The 16,934-nt window shown below is 33.1% G+C and overlaps 1 protein-coding gene across 2 annotated transcripts in view; it reads left to right on the top strand.

Moving 5' to 3' along the window:
- Positions 1-1,337: 1,337 nt before the first annotated feature.
- The window catches only part of LOC127712522 (uncharacterized), a 35,265-nt gene continuing 19,668 nt past the window's right edge, over positions 1,338-16,934 (top strand). The window contains exon 1 of one of the 2 annotated variants that reach the window (XM_052219008.1): positions 1,338-1,516. The gene's annotated coding sequence lies outside the window, so the exon portion shown is untranslated. Of the gene's footprint in view, positions 1,517-15,404; positions 15,563-16,934 lie in introns of those variants that run through there. The other variant, XM_052219007.1, reaches the window with a different exon arrangement.

Here is a 16,934-nt window from a genome sequence, read left to right as displayed (position 1 = left end):
TTGAATAATGAGTATCCTTACAATTAAATGTTTCTTTTTTCAGATTATTGGGTTTTATTGGACTTCTTGATTATATTTTTTGATGAAAAATACTCAGAGTCGTGAGATGGGTAATTTGTTATATAAGACCTATTGTAAGCGCCTGAAATTTAAAACATAGTAGTTTCGCCGCCATTCTTTTTCAAATTATAATGGACGTCGTTGGTTATAAAGAAGGTGATAAGTTCTGCAAAGCTATTTTAAGTTCACTATGAGGCCATCAACATAAGAGAATCAACCAATTTGACCAAAAACTTTATTAAGCATACAGCTTGATACTGTATCTTTTGTTATTGTTTTACTTGTAAATATCTTCATATTTATTTACTATACCATTTAATGTTGGATGACGAATAAGGCCCTTATCATACTTACCCTTAAAAGCTTGACATAATCTTTTGTGTGGAGACCGTTCGTATGTTGACATATAAATGTCTTTTTGTTTTATGATCATAGTATATGTATGTTTATACTTGTTTTACAATTCTTGTAGAAAACATACAATTAAGAATAATCTTTTAAAATGCCAACAGTATTTTCGTCTTTTAAATTTATAATTTTCTTTTATTTCTCTTTCTCTCATATAGAATGTCTAGTATAAATAGTCAATAAACCCCAAAACAAACATTAGAAGTTTGTTCCTGACCCTGCTCATAGCTTCAAGTAATATCTGAATTATTTTTTGTAACAAACAAATTGTTCCGGTGTGACATTTGTTCCGCTGGAACTTATTTCATAGGAAATATGTTCCAACGGAATTTATATCACAGAAAATTTATACCCGGAATATATATTATAAGGAAATATGTTCCAGCACTGTAAAATTTGTTCTGGAACTAATTTGTTTACTAAATGTTAAATAAGTTCCGGGTGTTATAGATTAACATTATGCATTAACTTTATATCAAGCAAAACATTCTATAGTTGTACCTGACAAATTTAATTCTCAACACTGAAGTCTTTAAACAACACGAAAACATTCAAAATAAGGTAAATCTTTTAGAAATTCAAATTACGTCAGCATATATATTATGTATATTGTACGTAGATAATATGATTAAAAAACAAATGCACAACTATGATTAACAACTGTGATAAATATTTAAAACACACGATTTCATTTTTCTACAAATTCTGATATGAAGTAACATATGTTGAATTGCAATTTTCATAAATAAATGATTGATCTATAAAAATTTTCTGATGGATTTTTCTTATTGTTCGCTTTTCTGACTCATTAAATTATTTTCATTTGGGTATTTTTTTTTATGGATAATGTAATTAAACATTTTGCTATACTCCACAGAATCCATATTGGATGTTTACACCTTTTATTTATTACATTATCAATTTAATACATGTTTTTATAATGTACTTGAATTATAACTTTAAACTCACTGATAACAATGCTCAGTATTAAAGATAACTTGTATAACTAGTGGAACATATTTCACAGACAAGGAACTTATTTCAGCAGGTAAGGAACAAATCTCACAAACCCAGAACGTATTTCACTAGGTAAGGAACAAATTTCACAAACCCAGAACTTATTTCACCAGGTAAATTGTGGAACTTATTTTATAGAGATGGAACAAATAATATAGAAATTATCTGTGAAAAAAGTTCTCTCCGAATATATTTCCTGTGATATTTGTTCCACTGGAACTTTTTTCACAGGAACAAATTGTGGCTCACATATTCACAACTATTCTATATATTATAGTTAGACTTGGGAGGATAAAAAACTTTAAAATGTTGTAATGACATGTCCATTGAGGAAGACCGTAGATTGAACTTTAGAAGTAAATTGTCACGTTTTGTTTTTGCTTAATTGGGTTGCTGTCTAAATTAATTATGTATACTTCACATCTCCTTAAAAATCATTCATAGAAATTAAACATTGCTTAAAATATGTTAGCATAAATGTATGATTGCTTTCATCGTCTGAGAGTAGTTTTTTTGTTCTTCTTATATTCCCTTTTAGATATTTTTAGTCTTCTGTTCTTCAACGTCTGCTATCTTGCTAGGAAGAGCTAGCTAGGTAGATCTAGACAACATCCAACTTAGCCCAACGATCTTGGGGTTTGTGCGGGGGCACTTATTATGTAATGAGTGGAAGGGATGAGTCACTGGGATAGATCACTATTTGAAGCTTCATGATATTGCATGAGGTCGAGAAATTTATGTGAAATATAAGACAAGGTTGATGATTGAATCTGAAACTAATCAGATTTTTTTTTACAGATGCAATTAAAATCACCAGAGATTGTGTATATATGTCTCTAAAATCACTTTCGTAAATGTTTAAGATATTTGTCAAATCTATTTACTAGTATCTTCCCATGAAATAGCGTAACAATGATAGCTATGTGCAGGTATATATACTTATTGTAAAAAATATATGATAGCTAGAGTAACTACATGTGTGTTCTTTTATCATTCAATATATATATATATATATATATATATATATATATATATATATATATATATATATATATAAAGGGTGGGGTATTGGATGTCTCAGCTGCTCACCCCTGCCATAGAAAGGTCGAAGTACCGCCGTCCCCGCCACTGAGATAAAAATTCTCGTGTAAATTAATATTAATCGAAAAGAAATTATTTGATATCTCCGTTTTAAAATGTTTGTGTTGCCTTTAGATTATCTTACTGAGTATAAATAAATTTAACCTACGAAAAAACATTTTCCTAAAAGTTTTCTTATGTTTTCACGTATAAAATGTACGTAACAGTGAGCGACTGGATTGAAATAATCACGTGTGTGTTTACAAATCTTCAGGAGATTCGGCTATTATAGATAAGTGTTACCTGGGGCGTGTTTTATTGGTCTCTTCTGTATATATCTCCAGAATGTCTTCTGGTGAAGAGTCCAAAAAAAAAAATGAATCTGGACCTCTTCTGGAGATATTCTGTAGAAGAAGCAGTAAAATAAAAATTCAATTTGCCGTCGTAAATAGCTGATTTTTTTTTATGTTGGATGACATAAATGAAGTTTACGATGATTCTTTAGAAAATTAAGATACGTTAGTTCCGATACGATAGACATGACTGTAATATAGTGTGCTCTGTTTTGGCATTGATGCAATTATACAATACGTGTAAAAACAAAGAAAAATGGTTTGGAAGAAATCGCTGTGTTCGTGACATTGTTTTTCTTTATGCTGTCCTAACTCAATTTTGCTAAAAAAAATCCGGCTTAAAGCCCCGACCATTTGACTTTCAGGAATAATCTTAAACTGTACAAGAATTTGTCAATGTTTGTCTGGCATATGATCGAAAAGGACATCTTGTCTATCCATTTTTTTAAAGTGACCAAACTGGATTATTTTTGTATAAAGCAAAGACATCGCAGAGTTCTCAAAATCATTTTCCCTGGTGGTTCTTGAAGAAATTCTGCTGGTCCTAACTTATTTCTATTGCAAAATTTCGATGGGCAAAACCTTCGGACCACAACTTTTCGAAAACCTTTATTGTATATGCACGTACATATATACAAGGTATACAAGGTCATGGTGTTTCTCAGACTGTTTATGACTAAATTCGTTGCTTGTGTACTGATTGATACTTTAATCTGGGAGATTTATTTCAGTGTTAGTTGTAATTAGCTTTGAACAAACTTACATTAGCTGCAAATACTTCTATTTCGGTGCTTTGTGTCTATTGTCTTAATATTAGTTGTTTTTTGAGTCTCGTACCGATCTTTTGAGTTAATCTAATTGCAACTGATTTTTACAGTTTGTTTTTGTGTCTTGCGCTCACAAACATGTTTAACCCTGCCATATTCTTTATGTGTCTGTCCCAAGTCAGGAGTTCAGTGGTTGTCGTTGGTTTTATATCTGTCGACTCATATTTGATTTTTTGTAAATTGATTTGTTATATATAATTAGGCCGTTAGAATTTTCGTTTGAATTGTTTATCATTTTTCATGTCGAGGACTTTTATAGCCGACTATATGGTATGGGTTTTTGTCATTGTTGAAAACCGTACTGTTGAATATAATTGCTTACATCCATTCATTTGAACTCCGGTAGATAGTTGCCTCATTGGCAATCATACCACATCTCCTTTAAAGGCTTTTTTATATTATATACCTGACTTCTAAACTCGTGTTTTCCTGAACATGCATGAAATATTTGTCACTGGACGTTAAAAATAAGCCACCAACAATGCATCAATTTAAACATGTTAAACTTGTGTTAAATGAGGGGAAAACCATTTGATATTTTTTTTGGGGGGTGGGGTGGGGGACAGGAGGATTTTACATATGAATATAGTGGCCTGGTAAGAGCTGAAAAAAAACATGATTAGCGATAGATTAAAATGAATAATAAATCCGCAAAAAATCGTCCTGTCCCTCCCCTCCCCAGAATATCAAATAATCGTCCCCTTACTGTTATTGTCCGTGTAGTTCTTATATTTATCCAGCTTAATTATCGTCACTACAGAGATGTCCTACTAAGGCTGTCATACCATACAAACGTTTTATCACAAAGCTCACATTCTATTATAGTTGCATTCGGGCGTATTGCATTTCCGCTAATTTTTCAAAGTTCCAATACTACGTTTCTGGAAACTTAAAGTATACGTTTCCAGAAATTGTATTTATTACTTTTCCGGAAATTTACCTGGTGGTAAATTAATAATATTTGAATATATGTTAGATAAATTATTTATTTCATATTTTTATACAAAAAAGGTTCTGATCCTATATCTACAATATACTAGATATAAAAAAAATGAAAGTTTCACCTTAGTGAAAGATGATGATGTTGGAATTGTTATATTTTTATGTTTCACCAACTTGAAATGTCTATGATCGTCTATGCAATGAAATAACTAATATTTTCATAGATGGCACAGTTAATTATTCAATACATGGGTGTAAAATGGTAACTACATTCCTCTTGTGTTTGCGCTACTTCCACTTTTATCAAAATGTGGGATCTGCTTATTGATGTGTGCACTTCCCGAAGACTAACTCTCCAGTCCGAGGTAGATCATATTGACTTTGAATGTGCAATGCATACTGCTGTTACAAATATTTCATGCTGCTACAATCAGTTGTTGCAGGTTTCATTTAGGACAAAGTTCAAGGTATTCCTTTAACTGGTCACCCGCTGATTGATACTTCGACACAAACGAAGTTTGTGTAGATAAGATTGAAACAACAGCAGGGGTCCAGATAAGGTACTCCTTACTTATTTTCGCGAAAAAGTAATAATTTATTTTTTCCGGAATCGTTACTATTGACTCGGAAAAGTAAGGTATTTATTTCCGGAAACGTCATCTTTTTTTCCCGGAAAAGTAATGCCAATTTGCGGAAACGTAAAACGCCGTTGCATTCATATTTATTAATGTCATTTAGACTTAGCGACGCCATGTTTGCTATGTACCTCTGCCGTCTTAACCACGGGCGTGTTTTTTTGTTCTTCGGTAGTGAGCCAGAAGAGGTTCATTTCTATTTTTTTGCATTGGGAAGATCTTCTGGCTCTCTTCTACCTCTTCTTTTTATATAGGTAGTTTAGACGGTAGAGGCACATAACAAAGATGGCGTCGCTTAATCTAAATGACATTAATAAATTTATAAATGCAGATATAATAGAATGTGAGTTGTGTGATAAACGTTTTTATGGTATGGCAACCTTAGTAGGACATTCCTATAGGGACAATAAGCTGGATAAATATAAAAACTACGTGGACAATAATAGTAAGGGGACGACTCTTTAATATTCTAGGAAGGGGAATTGGACAGGAGGATTTTTTGCGTTTTTTTTTTTAATCATTTTAAATTTTTAATCTGTCGCTAGGCATGCCTTTTTTTCCAGCTAGTACCAGGCCACCGTATTCATATTCAAAATCCTCCTGCCCCCCTCCCCAAAAAATCAAATGGTTTTCCCCTTATTTAACACGGGTTTAAATTGATTGATTGTTGGTTACTTATTTTTAACTTTCAGTGACTAATATTTCATACATGTTCAGAAAAAAGTCAGGTATAGAATATCAAATCTAGTAAGGAGATGTGGCATGATTGCAATTAGGCAACTATCAACCGGAGTTCAAATGAAGTAGTGTCAGCAATTATAACCAACCGCACGGCCTTCAACAATGACAAAAACCCATACCGTTTAGTCAGCTATATAAAGCCCCGACATGAAAAATGTGAAAAAATTCATTTCAAATATTAAAATGAAAAAAAAAAACGGCCTTACTATATATATCAAAACCCTTTTAAAAAAAATCAAATATGAGTTGACAGATATGAACCAACAACCACCACTGAACTTCAGGCTCCTGACACAAGTGTACAGCTTGAGAGCTAGGGGAAGACTGCCCAAGCAACAGTTTACAAAACATAAATTAAGTCCAAGATAAGGGTATTAAAACATTATAAAAGGTTCTCATAAAATATATATTATTGTCCAATCTTATGTAATAATAATCGGATTTCTGTCCTCCGGCTGAACTAAGTAAAATAGCGATAATTGCTTCTTTTGTAGTTCGAGTGTTAGATACATGTATTATCTTTCGCAATTTTGACAGCCATCGGATTAAGTTGTAAAATAGTAAATCTATAATCTCTTTGGGTATTTGAAATAAAGAAACATTATATTTAAGAATAAAGAAACATTTTAAAACAAGAAATATTCAACTTAAAACTAAAATGAGAAATATTCAATTTAAAACGAGAGTTCATATATATATATATATATATATATTCAATTCAAAACGAGCGTTCATATTATAAATATTCAATTCAAAACGAGAGTTCATATAAATATTCAATTCAAAACGAGAGTTCATATAAAGCACTTTGCAAATTAAAGTAAAAGTTCCTAACGTCACTTTTCTTCCGGTTATATTCTCCACAACTTCCCCGAAGTGCTCGTCCCGAGCACAAATTATTAGGTTTCGTATTAGTGCTGGTAATATTATTCCATCTGTGGGTAATTCGTCTTTGGGTAATTCATCTTTCTGGTTGCTGAAAGTGTGTACATACTGAAAACATCACGAACATAGAAAATGCACATTTTGGACCTTTAATAAATATGCAAAGGGGTATGAGGAGGGGGACTAACACAAATATATACTAAAACATTCTGAGTAGGGTGACTAACATAAATATACTGAAATATTCTGAGGAGGGGGACTAACATAAATATACTAAAATGTTCTCAAGGGGGAACAAACTTAAATGTACAAAAATATCAATTTCCAATTCACAATTCAAAGGAACATGACTGTTATATGTATAAATATATACTAGTATAACTTCAAAAAGGGATGTTTTAATCATAATCATAAAGGCTTTAGTTTAGACTAAGTACTATAGATTGGAGGAAAAGGGAAGGGGTGCAATAATAATCATTGGCCCGTTTATGATCTTAACAAAAATTACACACTAAACTGAAAGGTTTTCGAAAACACTATCAAGAATTGGAGCTGATTATCAGATTATCAGTGGCTATATTTATACCTTATAAACAGGTTTTGACCAAACATAATAATGATTTTTTTTCTGACATGCAGTATACAGGTCGTCACTCCTGTACACCCAATGGAAACAAGACCACAAGACAGGTGACGAGTCCATCTTGCATTCTTGTTTCGGAACAAAATTGTATTATAAAATGATTTTTTTACACCACTGATAATCTCTGTATATGCAAGCTTACACTTGTAAATTCATCTACTTATAGCATGTTGCGTGAAATGATACAATAACGACAATAAAAATAATAATTGTGGTTATTTGGTATACTATAGTCAGTGATCTTTGTTCAAAGTTACAACCTTCACTTGTGTAATACACTAGGTTCTATGATACAACAAGGATACACAGACTTTAGCTCGATTTCTTTGTGGTTTCTTACTGCCAGTGACAAATATCTCAGAAAAATATGAATATTCATCTAAGAATAATGAAGTTTTCCTAATAAAAAAAAAAAGATTCCAAATGTGAAAATGAAAAAAAAATTTACTTTTCTCATTGAGTTGATTTTCTAGACTTGATAAATACCATGTACTGAAGAAAAAAAACTTGGCCTTGTTTATTTTTTTAAAGTTATCCATGTCGTTTTCGCTTATTTCTACTTTGGTTCTGAGCATGAAAGTGTTGGATTAAATGATTGGGTATGTGGTTTGATGGTTCCCATGTATTTTGTGAACTACTATAACCTCGCCATTTTATAAGATATTGATTAATGTTGCCTCGTTTTCTACACTTTATTATTCTTTCGACGTCATACATGTCCTGTTGATTGTTTGTATTTTGTGACGGTTGATTATCTTTGTGTAATTGTTTTTGGCCATTTTGAATATTTTTCCCTAATTGATTTTGTGTATGATTATTAATTGTGTCATTGACTCTGTCAAGGATTTCAGGCATGTCCATGAGTTCCTCTGGGTTTAGGTCGTGATCTTCATTAACTTCATCGGGTGGGTTTGTGGGGCGATTTTTAGGGTCGAGATACTTCTTCAATCGATTAGCATGTACTGGAGCTTTCAATATTTTATCGTCAGAAGATTTACGCAAACGGTAAGTATATTCGCCTATGTGTTCCGCAATATAATATGGTCCAGTCCATTTTCGTTGGAGTTTGGGCGACAAGCCATCTGGTGTCCGTGTACAATAAAGCCATACTTTGTCTAATATATAGAAACTTGGTTCATCTACGTTTTTGTCGTATTGTGTTTTGTACTTTTGTTGTGCAGCTTCAATATTCGTCTTAGCTATTTTTCTGGCAACGGTGAGATTATCAACAATCAGTTTTAGGGCCGACTCTGCATCTTTGCTCAATCCTTTAGTAGATTCTGGAATTAGTGCAATGTCTATGGGATTTCGAGGCTCTCTTCCAAAGACCAAATAATATGGACTATATTGTGTTGACTCGGTTTGAATTGTGTTTCTGAAAGCCATCATAACGCCTTTTAAATAGTCGGGCCATGTTGACTGGTTGTCATGGCAATACATTCGCAGAGATGTTGCTAATGTACGATTCTGTCGTTCTGTTGCTGCATTGCATTCTGGGTGATATGATGACGTATTGAGCTTAGTGATCTGGAAAAAATTGCAGATTTCTTTTACGAGATTTGAAGTGAAGTTTTTCCCTAAATCTGTAAGAATTTCTCTACAAGGTCCGTATCGACATATAATTTCGTTGAAAAGAACTCTAGCAGTTTCTACGGCTCCTCCAGTTTTCAATGGAAAAGCTTCACACCATTTGGAGAACGGACATACTACTAGCAAAATCTGATTGAAACCTCCTGATGACTGTGGTAAATTGCAAAGAATGTCCATGTGTATTCTTTCAAATACTCCAGTTGCCGGAAGAGGCTGTAAGGGTGCTCTCTTAGAGTGTGGATTAGTCTTGCCTTGTTGACATTCAATACAGATTTTCACATAATCTTCAATGTCTGAGTACATTCTCTTCCAGTAATACTTCATTCGGATGTTGTTGTAAGTTCTGTCAATACCGGGGTGCGCTGCAATAATTGCATCATGGTACGATAAAAGTACGTCGTTACGCAATGACTTCGGTACAACTAGTTGTTTAATGACCCTATCTGATAAGTGTCCTTTCCCTCTAGAATAATAATGGTGAAACAGTATTCCATTAGAAACAACGTAGTGATTTGACTCTCGGACTATGACATCAGCTTTCTTTTTGTCTTGGGGTAACGTGTTTTGTTCAATGTATTGTAGCATTTGTCCTGCTTCTTCGTCTTCATTTTGAGCTGCTTGGATTCTTCCCTGGGTAAGCTTTGTGGTTTCGATCATCATGATTAATGGATCTATATTTCGATAGTGGTTATCTGCTTCAGTGATAGCCTTAATTGCTAATACTGATTCATATTTTGATTCGTCTGAGTCTTGTAACTGGACTGGCTGGACGACTGACCTTTGATTTTCGTTGTACATTTGTTGGTTGGTTTCTTTTCTAGGGTGATCGGTTGCTGTATATGAAGCCTCGATTTCATCTATACTGAGTCGACGCTGACGCTTGTTTTCTGGGTGCTGAATTCTGGAGAGGAAGTCAGCGCAAACGTTATCTTTTCCTGGTTGATAGTGAACCTCAAAATTGTATGTCTGAAGATACATGGACCATCTTGCCAAACGTCCGGTGCTCTCTTTAATGCGATGAAGGTATTGTAACGCTATATGATCTGTATAAACGTGGAATTTGTTATTGGCCAAATAAACATGGAATTGTTTGATAGCTACAACTAGTGCGAGGCACTCTCTGTCTTTAACGTCCCATCTTTGTTCTGGTTTTCGTAGCATACGTCCGCCATACGCAATAACTCGGAGTTTTTTGTCTTTGTCGTGTTGACCTAGAACATATCCTATTGCAGTACCACTTGCGTCGGTATGTAGAATAAACTCTTTATTGAAGTCCGGAAATACTAGGATGGGAGCTGATGTGAGTTTTGTCTTGAGGGTTTCGAGCGAGCACTGACATTCGTCTGTCCATTTGAATTGCTGATCTTTATGTAGAAGCTGATTCAGGGGAGACGTTATTTTGGAATAGTTGTGTATGAACTTCCGGTAATAATTGCATAGTCCAAGGAACATACGTACTTCTTTAACACTTTTCGGTGCTGCAAAGGAATGTACAGACGCCGTTTTCTCTGGATCTACTGCTATGCCTTCTTTGGTGATAATATGGCCTAAATATTGGACTTCTTTACATGCGAACTGACACTTCGACGGCTTCAATTTCAGGTTGGCTTCGATTAGTTTATCAAATAAAGCTGCTAAGTGACAAAGGTGTTCTTCAAAGTTCTTACTGTAAATTAGAATGTCGTCCACATAAACTAATGCGCTTTTCCAGTTAAGATCCCGGATTACTTCATTCATGATCATGTTGAAGGTTGCAGGCGAATTTGCTAGGCCATATGGAAGTCTGTTAAATTCATATTGACCTCGATACGTCATGAAAGCAGTCTTTTCTTTAGATTCTTCTTCAAGTTCCAGCTGCCAGAAGCCCTGTCGCATATCACAGACGCTATATGTCTGCGCCTGCTTTTCCCCAAGTGTATCTAGGACATCTGAAAGGTTTGGGAGCGATTGTGTATAGATTTTTGTCAGACGGTTAAGCTTTCGATAGTCCACACATACTCTCTTTTCGCCATTGGGCTTTGCTACTAACAAGATGGGGCTGCTCCATGGTGACATGCTCTTCCGAATAATGCCTTGTTCCTCCATTTCGTCCAAATGTGTGTTTATTTCTTCCTTTGTTTTTGGGGTAGTCCGGTACGGAAATTGTCTAACTGGATTTGCATCGCCGGTATCAATGATGTGTTTGCCTATTTTGGTACAGCACAATTCGGTTATATCTTTAGCAAATGCTTGCCTATATTGCCCTAACAGAGTCAATAACTGATATTTTTGTGTTTCGCTTAAATCGGACTTTGAAAGATCAATACCCATCTCGGTAGCAATTTTGATATAATTATTATTTGAATTTAAAGCTTCGCCAGTTCTGATACTATCTATAAACTCCAAATTTTCTTTTAATTCTCCAAATATTTTATCGTCTTGAATTTTAATAAAATTTCCAACTATAGTATTTTGTTTCAGTGTTATTACAGAATTGGTAGGATTTAAAATTTCAAAAACAGAATTGTTGTTATGTGTATGTATTAAGCACCGTGCTCCCATAATATTGTGTTTGCCAACAAGTGAAAAGTTTGGTTCAATAACTCCTGATGTGTTTTCGCTAAAATTATCTATTTTAACAGGAAAAATAACTCTTTGTCTAGGTTGAAATGTAACATCGGATAGCACACGAACAAAATTGTGGGTGCGATCCCGATCTTGGCCCTGACTTAAAGAAACTTCTGTCATTCCATTTTGTAATGATAAAACTTGTTTGGGGAAACTTATCTCAGCTTTTTGATCATGCATGAAGTCTCGGCCTAAAATAAGTGGCATATTGACATCATCCAAAATATAAAAATCGTGAAATAAAGTGAGCTTTCCTATTTCAACGGGCAGTGTAACTTTGCCTAGCACTCTGATAAAATTGTCATTTACACCACATACACCTAACAAATCTGAATTATCTACAGGGTAAAGTTTATCTACTTGCAATGACTTATATGTTTTTGTATTTATGACCGATACTGCTGCACCGGTATCGACAAGAGTATGTTTAACAGAGGAACCTATTCTAACATTTATTTTACAATCGGCTCTTGAACAGCCCGTATTTGCAAAAAGATTTACAATATTCGGATTAGGGGGGCTATTTCTAGAATTCATAAACCTGTCTTTGGTTGAATTATGGGACGGGTGGAACTTAGCACTACTATGATAAACATTGAATTTCCTTTGCTGAAGTCTTTTATTTTAGGGGCGTTTCTGTTGTCTATTAATATGATTAAGTACATTAACAGGGGGGACGTAAACATGTGCATTCTCAAAATGTTCGTAACTATGACAGTATGTATCACACTTACCATCACTTCTGGGTTGGTTCTGTGGTGTAGGATTGTCCTTAATAGCACTGGTGACTTGAACTGGTTCCGACTTCGATTTCAACTGAATTGTCATGTCTGCTAGCAATGCAGCATCGATAGCCTCACTTATGGTAAACTTTTGTTTGAGACCGGTTGCGGTGACAAACGGAACAACAAATTCTGGTCTAAGTCCATGATATATAAATCGCTCCATAAATACCGTTTGACCTGCTAGAAAACATAGTCTCTCAATCCTAGATATGAATTGTGAAACGGTTTCATCGTCTTTTTGTTTCAGATTGGCCGCTTCTTTCCAAAATCCTACTTTTTCCATACAATTTCTACCAAAACGCTCCTTGAATTTACGGAATAGTTTATCTTTGCTGTTTCGGTCTTCGGCGTTCAGTAGCATATACCACGCCAAAGCATAATTATCAATGAAACATGTGAATGCTCTTGTTGCTTGCACGTCATCCCAATTAGCAAATTCACACATGAGTTCGTATCGTTGTATCCATACGTCTGCATTTTCAGTTTCGAACGCGTTAAAATGTTCAAACTTCGGTAACTCCATTTTTAAACTTTTCGTATACTGGGACTAGTTCATAAATAAAACACTCGCTTGGCTGCAAAGGTTACGGTAATCGAGGGATCCTCCCCAATTATAACCCCGTGATTTTCCGGTCTAACTCCGTGAATTTCGGCACGGGTTACATTAAAGTCTGTAGGTCTATAATCGACTCTGTGGCTGCTTTAAACGCAAGACCGTATACAATACATACAAATTTATTCACAAGTGTACAGCTTGAGAGCTAGGGGAAGACTGCCCAAGCAACAGTTTACAAAACATAAATTAAGTCCAAGATAAGGGTATTAAAACATTATAAAAGGTTCTCATAAAATATATATTATTGTCCAATCTTATGTAATAATAATCGGATTACTGTCCTCCGGTTGAACTAAGTAAAATAGCGATAATTGCTTCTTTTGTAGTTCGAGTGTTAGATACATGTATTATCTTTCGCACTTTTGACAGCCATCGGATTAAGTTGTAAAATAGTAAATCTATAATCTCTTTGGGTATTTGAAATAAAGAAACATTATATTTAAGAATAAAGAAACATTTTAAAACAAGAAATATTCAACTTAAAACTAAAATGAGAAATATTCAATTTAAAACGAGAGTTCATATATATATATATATATATTCAATTCAAAACGAGAGTTCATATTATAAATATTCAATTCAAAACGAGAGTTCATATAAATATTCAATTCAAAACGAGAGATCATATAAAGCACTTTGCAAATTAAAGTAAAAGTTCCTTACGTCACTTTTCTTCCGGTTATACATATAAGAACGCAATTAATATATTTCCAATGGTATCTCACATCTGTTCAAAAATGATCCTTAAAATGTAAAGCTTCACATATATGTATGGTTATTTTTGTTGTCGATGAAGATTTTGTCTATTCATTGTAGTTGGACTGCAATGTGGAATGTCCCACGCCTCTTTTTCTATATTTGAATAATGAGTATCCTTACAATTAAATGTTTCTTTTTTCAGATTATTGGGTTTTATTGGACTTCTTGATTATATTTTTTGATGAAAAGTACTCAGAGTCGTGAGATGGGTAATTTGTTATATAAGACCTATTGTAAGCGCCTGAAATTTAAAACATAGTAGTTTCGCCGCCATTCTTTTTCAAATTATAATGGACGTCGTTGGTTATAAAGAAGGTGATAAGTTCTGCAAAGCTATTTTAAGTTCACTATGAGGCCATCAACATAAGAGAATCAACCAATTTGACCAAAAACTGTGTTAAGCATACAGCTTGATACTGTATCTTTTGTTATTGTTTTACTTGTAAATATCTTCATATTTATTTACTATACCATTTAATGTTGGATGACGAATAAGGCCCTTATCATACTTACCCTTAAAAGCTTGACATAATCTTTTGTGTGGAGACCGTTCGTATGTTGACATATAAATGTCTTTTTGTTTTATGATCATAGTATATGTATGTTTATACTTGTTTTACAATTCTTGTAGAAAACATACAATTAAGAATAATCTTTTAAAATGCCAACAGTATTTTCGTCTTTTAAATTTATAATTTTCTTTTATTTCTCTTTCTCTCATATAGAATGTCTAGTATAAATAGTCAATAAACCCAAAAACAAACATTAGAAGTTTGTTCCTGACCCTGCTCATAGCTTCAAGTAATATCTGAATTATTTTTTGTAACAAACAAATTGTTCCGGTGTGACATTTGTTCCGCTGGAACTTATTTCATAGGAAATATGTTCCAACGGAATTTATATCACAGAAAATTTATACCCGGAATATATATTATAAGGAAATATGTTCCAGCACTGTAAAATTTGTTCTGGAACTAATTTGTTTACTAAATGTTAAATAAGTTCCGGGTGTTATAGATTAACACGATGCATTAACTTTATATCAAGCAAAACATTCTATAGTTGTACCTGACAAATTTAATTCTCAACATTGAAGTCTTTAAACAACACGAAAACATTCAAAATAAGGTAAATCTTTTAGAAATTCAAATTACGTCAGCATATATATTATGTATATTGTACGTAGATAATATGATTAAAAAACAAATGCACAACTATGATTAACAACTGTGATAAATATTTAAAACACTTGATTTAATTTTCTACAAATTCTGATATGAAGTAACATATGTTGAATTGCAATATTCATAAATAAATGATTGATCTATAAAAATTTTCTGATGGATTTTTCTTATTGTTCGCTTTTCTGACTCATTAAATTATTTTCATTTGGGTATTTTTGTTTATGGATAATGTAATTAAACATTTTGCTATACTCCACAGAATCCATATTGGATGTTTACACCTTTTATTTATTACATTATCAATTTAATACATGTTTTTATAATGTACTTGAATTATAACTTTAAACTCACTGATAACAATGCTCAGTATTAAAGATAACTTGTATAACTAGTGGAACATATTTCACAGACAAGGAACTTATTTCAGCAGGTAAGGAACAAATCTCACAAACCCAGAACGTATTTCACTAGGTAAGGAACAAATTTCACAAACCCAGAACTTATTTCACCAGGTAAATTGTGGAACTTATTTTATAGAGATGGAACAAATAATATAGAAATTATCTGTGAAAAAAGTTCTCCCCGAATATATTTCCTGTGATATTTGTTCCACTGGAACTTTTTTCACAGGAACAAATTGTGGCTCACATATTCACAACTATTCTATATATTATAGTTAGACTTGGGAGGATAAAAAACTTTAAAATGTTGTAATGACATGTCCATTGAGGAAGACCGTAGATTGAACTTTAGAAGTAAATTGTCACGTTTTGTTTTTGCTTAATTGGGTTGCTGTCTAAATTAATTATGTATACTTCACATCTCCTTAAAAATCATTCATAGAAATTAAACATTGCTTAAAATATGTTAGCATAAATGTATGATTGCTTTTATCGTCTGAGAGTAGTTTTTTTGTTCTTCTTATATTCCCTTTTAGATATTTTTAGTCTTCTGTTTTTCAACGTCTGCTATCTTGCTAGGAAGAGCTAGCTAGGTAGATCTAGACAACATCCAACTTAGCCCAACGATCTTGGGGTTTGTGCGGGGGCACTTATTATGTAATGAGTGGAAGGGATGAGTCGCTGGGATAGATCACTATTTGAAGCTTCATGATATTGCATGAGGTCGAGAAATTTAGGTGAAATATAAGACAAGGCTGATGATTGAATCTGAAACTAATCAGATTTTTTTTTACAGATGCAATTAAAATCACCAGAGATTGTGTATATATGTCTCTAAAATCACTTTCGTAAATGTTTAAGATATTTGTCAAATCTATTTACTAGTATCTCCCCATGAAATAGCGTAACAATGATAGCTATGTGCAGGTATATATACTTATTGTAAAAAATATATGATAGCTAGAGTAACTACATGTATGTTCTTTTATCATTCAATATATATATATATATATATATATATATATATAGATTGCCTAACAATGTAATTTTAACACACTATTTAGTATGTAAATATAAGAATGTTTAAAATATTTACAAAATGATGAAAATAAACGCAATATTTCGCTAGACTAACTAGCTTTATCAAGCGTGCATCTATCCAGGTGAAATCGGATGTAGATGATAAGAAACTTTTGAAGCTCAATGTATATGTTGCACTTGAATTTAGCTGCCTTGAAAATAATACATAATTTGGATGAAGTTCAAGATTTTTACAAAATTGGTAGTTGAAGTTAGCAACGTCCATTGGCCAATATTACAGGATAAAAAGGACGATGCTGTGTACTAAATTATTCTTTATCTTTCCTGTATCTTTTCTCATCTTTTTCGTTAAGACCATCA

Source organism: Mytilus californianus, unplaced genomic scaffold, assembly GCF_021869535.1.
Source record: "Mytilus californianus isolate M0D057914Y unplaced genomic scaffold, xbMytCali1.0.p SCAF_8, whole genome shotgun sequence".
Lineage (NCBI taxonomy): Eukaryota > Metazoa > Mollusca > Bivalvia > Mytilida > Mytilidae > Mytilus > Mytilus californianus.
This window is presented reverse-complemented; position numbering and strand designations above follow the sequence as displayed.